Below are 9,627 nucleotides of genomic sequence, written 5' to 3' on the forward strand. Positions count from 1 at the left end.
ACAAGTGTGAGAGGCGAGCTGAGTGTGTTTAGAGAGGAAGGCGGAGTATGTTGAGAGTGACGGAGGCGAAAAGGAGATGGCAAGGCTAAGGTTTCCCGCGGCAGAGCCTTAAAGGAGCGTTGATGGCGACCGTGGCGAGGCAGGGAAAGGGAAGTAAAAGAGGGAAGGAGAGACAGGAACGTGAAAGTAAGGATAGAAGAGAACATAAAAGGAGTCACGCAGGAAAGCAGGAAGGAAAGGCCGCCGTGCTGTGACAAGAGTAAAAGTGTCAGCAGGTTTGTAGTGAGCAGGGAGGCAAGAAATGTATGTTGCGTAAAAATGAGCCGCGAAGGAAGAAAGGAAAGAGGAAAAGAAGGAATATGAGATGGCAAGGATGAAGTAAATAAGGGAAGGTAAAAGGACATAGCAAGAGAGGAAGCTGTGAGAGAGGAAGAGGAAAATAGTATTATAGTGGAGAGCAGAGTAAAGGTGACGAGAACAGGAAGGGGTATGAGCGGCACCCACACGAGGCTGATCAGGCAGCAGGAGGCGGCGTAAGAGGGAATATATATATATATATATATATATATATATATATATATATATATATATATATATATATATATATATATATATATATATATATATATATATATATATATATATATATATATATATATATATATATATATATATATATATATATAGAGAGAGAGAGAGAGAGAGAGAGAGAGAGAGAGAGAGAGAGAGATGGACATATGCTGGAATGAAACAAATATACTGGCAGAAGAAATTTTCTCATTGTATGCACCCACTCTCTCTCTCTCTCTCTCTCTCTCTCTCTCTCTCTCTCTCTCTCTCTCTCTCTCTCTCTCTCTCTCTCTCTCTCTCTCTCTCTGTAAAATGAGTTTGTCAAAATCCATCTATCCTACTCCACTGTCCTCCCTCCTTCCTCTTCCTTCCCTTCTCACACTTCCTTCCTCCTTTCTCTTGCTCTTCCCTCCTTTCCTTCCCCTCAAAAAAGCACACTCTTTCTTCTTATTCTCTCACCTCTTCCCTCTCTTCCCACCTATTTCCTCCTGCCCCGCATACGCCCTTTACTTTTCTCCTATTTTTACTTCTCTTATACTCGAAACACTCTCCCAGCATCTCTGACTTTTCCTCCATGCGGCGCTTCCCTTTCTTTCCCCCACAGGAATACACAAGTATGGGAATGTTTGCAGGAATGGAGTGCATTTTTTTTTTTTTTTTCACCCACACAGCCCCGCCTCGCCCCGCCCCTGGCCTCATTCCTGCAGCGCCGCAGTCTGTGCCGCCGCGGGAAGCGTGGGTGTGGAAACCTAAAATAAAATAAAGGTGGAAAAAAAAGGAAACCAGTGACGGTATATACATATTGATGCAGAGTGTACATAAGAACATAAGAAATAAGGGAAGCTGCAAGAAGCGACCAGACTTGCACGTGGCAGTCCCTGTATGAAATATACCTACCTATTTCCACCTATCATCCCCATCCATAAACCCGTCTAATCTTCTCTTAAAGCTCCCTAATGTCTTAGCACTAACAACATGATTACTGAGTCCGTTCCACTCATCTACCATTCTATTTGGGAACCAATTTCTTCCTACCTCCTTCCTAAACCTAAATTTTTCAAGCTTGAACCCGTTACTTCTTGTTCTATCCTGGTTGCTGATCCTAAGAACTTTGCTTACATCTCCCTTGTTATAACCCTTATACCACTTAAAGACTTCTATCAGGTCCCCTCTTAACGTACGTCTCTCTGAAGAATGTAAATTTAACAGCTTCAATCTCGCCTCGTAATTATCCTAAATATTGACGGCGAGAGACGGGAAATTCTTGCTTTAGCCGCGGCAGGGCGGGGTGGGACGGGGTGTCAAGGATACTATGGCACGGTGGTGTTGTGGTGGTGCGGTGGTGTTGTGTGGTGTGGTAGTGTGGCGGTAACAATGCACTCCCAACCGCTTCACTGTCCTGTGTGTGTGTGTGTGTGTGGCGCCGATCAGAGACGAGTCACAAAGCTGTATGTATAATGGTGGTGATGGTGATTGTGGTTGTGGTGGTAATTGTGGTGGTGGTGGTAGTGTTGGTTAGTGATAAGTCGTGGTGGTGGTGGTAATGGTTATTGTGGTTATGGCCGTAGTGATGATAGTAGTGTAGCGTGTGTGTGTGTGTGTGTGTGTGTGTGTGTGTGTGTGTGTGGTGTTCTCCCATCAGCTAGCCTTTGAGAGCAGCGTGGGATTTGTTTATTATGGTTAGAAAAGGATTTCTCACTGCTTGTTGCCAGAGTCATCCAGAGAATGTTCGTGTATATGATTAACTTAGTATTTGATTATATTTCCTGACATATACCAAGCAGAGAGCTAGTTATAACCTGTACAAGGCTATTTCCTTTGTCCTAACGATTGCGAATGAAAAAAAAAATTAATGATTGTGTAGACTGTAGAGCGTAGTGAGTGACTCGCCCGTGTGTCACTCCCGGCTTCACTCTTCCCTACTCTCTCCCTCCCCCCCCCCCTCTCTCTCTCTCTCTCTCTCTCTCTCTCTCTCTCTCTCTCTCTCTCTCTCTCTCTCTCTCTACGAGCAAATGGTTTTTTGGGGGGTATTGATTCCTTTTCTCTAGCAGTGCTGTGTGAGTCATTGTTTGGGCTGGTTGTTGTTGTTGTTGTTGTTATTATTATTATTATTATTATTATTATTATTATTATTATTATTATTATTATTATTATTATTATTGTATTACATTTTCTCCTCTTCTCCTCACTTTGCCTGCCTTGTGCGTGCTGAGGTCAGGCGAATGTGGATTAACATCATTCGTAAACACTCTTGCATCTCTGAATATAATTAGTAGTGAGTTATCATTGTTCAGCAAGCAGGCACTGGAGAATATAATGCACGTATCCCTTGATTAGTCAAAATATCCCAGTAATTATGAATGACGCTCTTAATGGAATGCAACTAATGACCCTCTCGCTTTCTCTCCTTCTATTGACTCTCCCTCTCACCTCTCATCCCATCTATCCCCTCCTTCCTCAACCCCTCCTCTCTCCCCCACTCCCGTTCACAGTACCGGCGTGCCATTAACCACCTAGTGAGACAGAAACACATAGGCAAAACTAATGTCAGAATATATACCATTTAGCACGCCGCCTCTTCACGCCAGCCCGAGCCTCGTGCGCCGCCTTGTTTACACTGTAGGGCTTGAAACTTTTTTTTAATCCTTTTTTCTTTTTTGTTTGCTTTCTCTCTCTCCCTCCCGCTGTGTCTATCTTTACGTCTATCTCTCTCTCTCTCTCTCTCTCTCTCTCTCTCTCTCTCTCTCTCTCTCTCTCTCTCTCTCTCTCTCTCTCTCTCTCTCTCTCTCTCTCTCTACAGGGCAAGGGAGACAGAGAGAGAGAGAGAGAGAGAGAGAGAGAGAGAGAGAGAGAGAGAGAGAGAGAGAGAGAGTAAATAAATAAAAAAAACAGCAAAAGACACACATACGATAAAACCCACAACACAAAGTAACAAAAAAAAAAAAGCATCAGAACAAACCAACAAACCAACCCTAACCCACAGGGAGGAGTTAGGGACAGTGTAGTTGGCCCCCAGAAGCCAATCTCCTGAAGGGGTGGTGAGGGGCGGGCTGTGGTGGTGGTGGTGATCGTAGTGGTGGTGGTGCGTCGGGGGTTCACGGGTGAGTGGAGGCTGAGTCGTGGATTGGAGTGTCGGAGAGATGCAAGACAACCAGCCAGCCTTTCGGGAAGCGAGGGGAAAAAGGTGCCGTGAAGTCGAGGTGTATTTCAGCTGGAAGGCTCTCCACTGAAATAGGAAATGGCGATTCTATGTGACGAGAGAGAGAGAAGTTTTTAAAAATCTTTATTATTATTTTTAAAGACGATAGTGAGCAAATGTTACATAATCTTTATTCATGTTTTCAATAGTTTGTACTCTTAATATTATTCCAAAGCATTGTTTATTCAACAGATATTTACCTCAAATCTGTCTTGGCACCAACTCCACACTCTTGGTTCGCACTTTGGGTGTATACAAAGAAAAAATTACAGTAGCGTTATACGCAGACAGAATTCAGTAAACGTACTGATGATTCTTTCATTTTTCAAGTAACCGTGCCATCGCCTGTGCTCCTGAACGTCAAGGTAAACCATTAATTAGTTACCCTTTCCACTCACGTCACGCTCCGGCATCCGTGGGTGGTGGCTGTGGTCTATTTGGCTTCCCTTGACGGCCGGGAAGTGTTTCATTGCCTTCATTAAGACCTTGATTCGAGTGGAAAAGCTTTGATATTCCGCGAGCCCATAGTAATTCGTACGTCACAGGCTCTGCTGTAAACTAATATAAGCGTAACAACTTCAGCACCAGACCTGCCTGCACCTTCAATGGATCACACAACCAGCCAGCCAGCCACGCGAAGTCTCTCTCTCTCTCTCTCTCTCTCTCTCTCTCTCTCTCTCTCTCTCTCTCTCTCTCTCTCTCTCTCTCTCTCTCTCTCACCGCAAGCCTGGCCACTCATCCTCACGTTTCTGTGTTCCATCTCCGCCACCCAGAAGCTGACCAGCATCTTCACGCCTTTATTTCCTTTGGCCCAAACTCCGAAAAAGACTTCCTTACTCTGTCTTCCTGCGTCCCTTCAACTTTCGTGTCCTTTCGTGTCTTTCAGCGACAATGCTTGGGACTGTTTTACAATAAGAATGCTACTGTTTTCTGATGGTTTCTTAAAATGAACAGAAAGTGCAGAGGTGTATGCAAAGGAAGAAATGCAATCTGTGCTGGAAACAAAAGGGTAGAATAACATTGAATGGAGACAAAGGGAGAGGGAGGCAGCGTCGGTGCGAAAAGGGAGTTACAGTGTTGTAGCAGAAGGTGTAGGGGAGAGGACAGGAGGTGACGGGAGGCGGCGGTGTGAGTGAAGGGCAGGTGAGTGCTAGAGGGGTGGAGGCAGCGAGCCCCGTGAGGCGGAAGTGAACTTTGAGACAATACATCCCTCCCTTCCCTGCCCTGACTGCTGAGCCACACACACACACACACACACACACACACACACACACACACACACACACACACACATTTTAACACGATCAAAGAGTTGCATTGTGAACATACGAGTACGTACACACAACAAAGATAACGCACACATTCGCAAACAGACGCTTGTGTGAATGTAGCCGACAGTCAAATGGAATACTTGAAGGCTGCCAGTCCTTTAATCCTCACCTAGGCTCCGCGGGATGGCAAAACACGGCAAAAAAATAAGGACAAACTTTGATATCAAAACTGTGAAAGTGAAGCGTAATTAATCAAGTATTGGCGGTGCTTCATTCCCTCCCTCCCTCCCTTGTCGTATCTCACACTCCATCTCTCTCTCTCTCTCTCGCGCTTCGTCCACTACGTCGGCTTTTAATCCTCCTAATGCAACCCGACTAATGAGAATGAAATGTGTGTGTGTGTGTGTGTGTGTGTGTGTGTGTGTGTGTGTGTGTGTGTGTGGATGCACCCGTAGGTTTACATAAGTGACCGGAGCGAGACTTCACAGTTAGTAGTTAAAAGAGATCAGAGCAAGAGAGAAATAAATTCATTTCTTAATGCTTGCATGAGCTGCGGAAGGGACGCACAAATGAAATGTGAATACGACGAACAGAAGACAAGGCTTGACAAAAAAAAAAAAAAACAACAACAACGCGTTTCTTTCAAAATATGTCATTCATAAGCTGTAACGAACCACAAGTGTAAGTTGAACAGAATATCATTAAAAATCTTGTACAAAGCAATATGAACAATAAAAAGATATGAGGTCTGAGGAAGACATAGCACAAGCCGAACCTCCACTTAGGGGTAGCAAAGGCCGCCCTGGTCTCAGCACTTAGCCAAATCAACAAAGCAGGAAATATTGGACTAAAATTCCACGTAAAATATCTGCATTTATTTTTCCAGAAGCAGCCTGAAAAATGTCACTGCCATACTGACACGGGAAGCATTTAAAAACTAGTGCATTCGAGTTGGTTTTATTTGCAACAGTTTCCCACACTTTCACCAGTATTAAAGTAAGTGGTGCCCAGAGGAACTCGTGCGGCAAGGTGTGCAGAAAAGCGGAGACTCAGCCGCTGATCACTTCCACCTCATTAGGCAGCTCGTGAGGGAACCACTGAAGCATGGCAACTCTTAAACAAACTATAATATACAGACTTGGTTCTTATTATATGCGCGATTATGACGAAAATAACTACACTACGAGGGAAAAATGAGATAATCCCGTTAAAGGAAAGGAAGTAGATATGATGAAGCAGTTTCCTTAATAAAAAAAAGGAATAGATAAAAAATAAGGAGAGAGAGAGAGAGAGAGAGAGAGAGAGAGAGAGAGAGAGAGAGAGAGAGAGAGAGAGAGAGAGAGAGAGAGAGAGAGAGAGAGAGAGAGAGATAATAAAAATATTTACATTTGGCAATGTCAGCATTTCAACGTGTCATGAAAGCTACTCGATGAAGATAGTGTAGAAACATGAACCAGAAATGAAGTACCAGCAAACCAATAATGTGATAATTAAACTATCTGAGTTAGAGATGGAATGGGGAACAGTCTGGCCGGAAGAAGCAGTTAATGCAAACCCAGCCCATGAATGTGATATCAAAGGGCTGCTGCTGATGAGATGCATTGCTTTTCATAAACACGTAGTATCATGGGGAAGGATTTGCAGCATTTTCCGGGAAGCGTGTGCTCGGTGTACTGACAGGTCGTGCTGGTGAATTAGTAATTGCCACTCTTGAATAACTTGTGTAACATGAGGACATGAGAACGTAGAAATGCTAGAGAGAGAGAGAGAGAGAGAGAGAGAGAGAGAGAGAGAGAGAGAGAGAGAGAGAGAGAGAGAGAGAGAGAGAGAGAGAGAGAGAGAGAGAGAGAGAGAACAGGAGTGTGCTCAGCCTGGTGGGTGGAAGTGGGGAGGGGGAAAATCAGGACAAATATTGCCTAGCGTGGCTTATTAACTTCTAATTTATCTGTTTACACAATTATTTACCTGCCCTGGGTGGGGAGGGAGGGAGGTGAGGAAGCTGGGCGCGGGTGGGGATATATGCATGTGTACCGCATATACACGTATTAGAGAGAGAGAGAGAGAGAGAGAGAGAGAGAGAGAGAGAGAGAGAGAGAGAGAGAGAGAGAGAGAGAGAGAGAGAGAGAGAGAGAGAGAGAGAGAGAGAGAGAGAGAGAGAGAGAATCGGGTTGTATTGTCTGCAGTCACACTTGCAGCCAAAGTCGTGCAACATTTTCCGGAATGCGAAGTATCGAATATAGAACTTAAATAATTGCCACAAGGGGAGTCATTGCCAAGCTGTTAACTGCCGTGGAAACGTAACGGGCCGGGTGAGGGTAAGGTCACCTTGGCGCCCCGGCTCATCCTGAACGAGGGAGGCAGCCTGGAGGAGGAAGGGACGTGTGTGTGCTGTAAGACATGGCGGACAGGGACAGGCAGTCACTCCACGCTGAGCACACTGAACACTCTGAACACACGCCTCAACAGAACATGAACAGTAGCGTGCGTGACTCAGCACACGGCGAGTCTTGATGAAGGAGAATGCTGGCGTCCCCCTCACTCCCGGGAGACGAGCGGTTTGGTTCGGAAATTACTTGTTTTTCAATAACTCTTCGTTCCGCACGACGCTCCTCTTTCCCGCTGTCTCGCGCGTCCCAGTGGCGCCAATTTGTTCATCGCGACGCGGGATGAACTTAAAACCAATTTCCGCTGCGCTAACATTTATGGGAATTTCCTGAGCAAAGATTCGTCTGCAGCACAAGAGACGCGGCGCCGCGGCAGCGTGTGCTGAGGGAATTGCCTCCTGCAGCGAACCCGGCGAGGGAAAGAAGCGAGTGTGCGTGACCGAGGGAGCAGCTGATGTCTTGGCGTAAAATAGACCAGGAACCAATTAGGCGAAGGAAAGTTAACGTGAATATATTAAACCTATTGAAATCCTGCGAGGAATCTGTGCATGAAATAGACTGCGTCGCATTTTGGAATGAAGATAATGACGGCTTAATAAATACTGGGACGAACCTCGGCGATAAAAACATCGCACGTGGGACATTTTATTCCCTTGCCCTTCACTCTGTTACCTGATAGAGAGAAGTCGACCAGCTGATTAGAGACGGAGCGTGTTAAAGGGCTGGGAACTTTACGCAGTTGTTCCCGCCTGTTCACCAACCATGTGTCTTCCTTGTTTAACGCGTCGTTATGATCCCCTCAACCCACCTTTGTTCTTCTCCTGGAACTATCCTAAAACGTCTCCCTTCACATGATCGTCCCCACCTTCCTTTTATAAATCATAAGCAGCTAATGGAAGAAATGAATGAGAACGAGTTGAAACTTTTCTTCTTCCTCTTTTTCCTTCCCTTTTGCGCATTCTTTCGTCTCTTTTAATATTACTGTTCTTGTTCTTGTTCTTTTCTCCTTAGCCTTCTTTTTCTCATTTCTGTCGATGCTTCTTCTTTGTTGTTTCTCTTTCACTGTGAATACTGCGTCACAAAATGAAAGGAACTTTGCACATCTGCGAGCAAGAAAGGTGATATGATGCTTCGGTCCACATTGAGGAGCTCTGAATGTGTCCCTCCGGAATAATTCCATCAGTTTGCAACCTCCTCGACAAACACAATCACAAAATAAACGACGCAGTTTTCGTCCTTCGTCTACAAGGAATACTGAATTACTCGTACTTGAGAGAATACAACCAAGTGTCGCAAAATTAAATAAAACGTAATGAGATGCTAATGAAACGTTCCAATTTGTTTCCTTTAGAGAAAAGATGATAGCACGGGAACACTGCACAGGAAGTAAAGACGCTGGATATTTCTAAACTGTACAACGATTATTTTTAACTTGCGAGGAGAAAAATTAGACGACTGGAAAAATAGACACTGATTAAGGCGAAGCTGAGCAAGTTACGGACTTCAAAGGAATCACTTTAATACTCGTAGACAGCAGCTTCAGTGGCTCCCTTTTTCATGTGCTGGTTTTTACACCGTCAGAATGCCAGTCACCTTTCAAAGATCACGACTCAAAATTTCTTTCCAGATATAGCGTGCAAAATACTGAAAGCCACGGTGCACCTGATGGCCTGATGGGGAGTGGGATGAGCGTCGCGTCACCAGAGAGGCAAGGGGCAGGAGGGAAGGGGACATACATTGCAGGAAGGCCTAGTATTACAGTTCTGCCTATGTGTATGGTATTATGGGCCGGCACTGGCATCGGCAGTATCGTCATTTAAAAATAGCTGAGTATCTGCTCTGTTCTTTTAGGCTGAATGAGTGTTAGTATTGGTGAAGACATTAGTAGTGTTGGATCGCTATTGTCATGTCAAGAGAGAGAGAGAGAGAGAGAGAGAGAGAGAGAGAGAGAGAGAGAGAGAGAGAGAGAGAGAGAGAGAGAGAGAGAGAGAGAGAGAGAGAGAGAGAGAGAGAGAGAAGCAAACGTAGAACTCCGCTTTCCAGGAAATATCGTAAAGCAATTTGCAATAGTGAAATAACAACAATGAAAAGTTTCCGTTCCTACTCTCTGGCGGGGCGACGAGACTGTTGCTGGTGGTGAATCTTGGTGGTGAAGACCCTGCCTGCAGATATAAATAATTTCACTTCTTTTATTTGCAGTAGT

Source organism: Scylla paramamosain, chromosome 21 (genome assembly GCF_035594125.1).
Source record: "Scylla paramamosain isolate STU-SP2022 chromosome 21, ASM3559412v1, whole genome shotgun sequence".
NCBI lineage: Eukaryota > Metazoa > Arthropoda > Malacostraca > Decapoda > Portunidae > Scylla > Scylla paramamosain.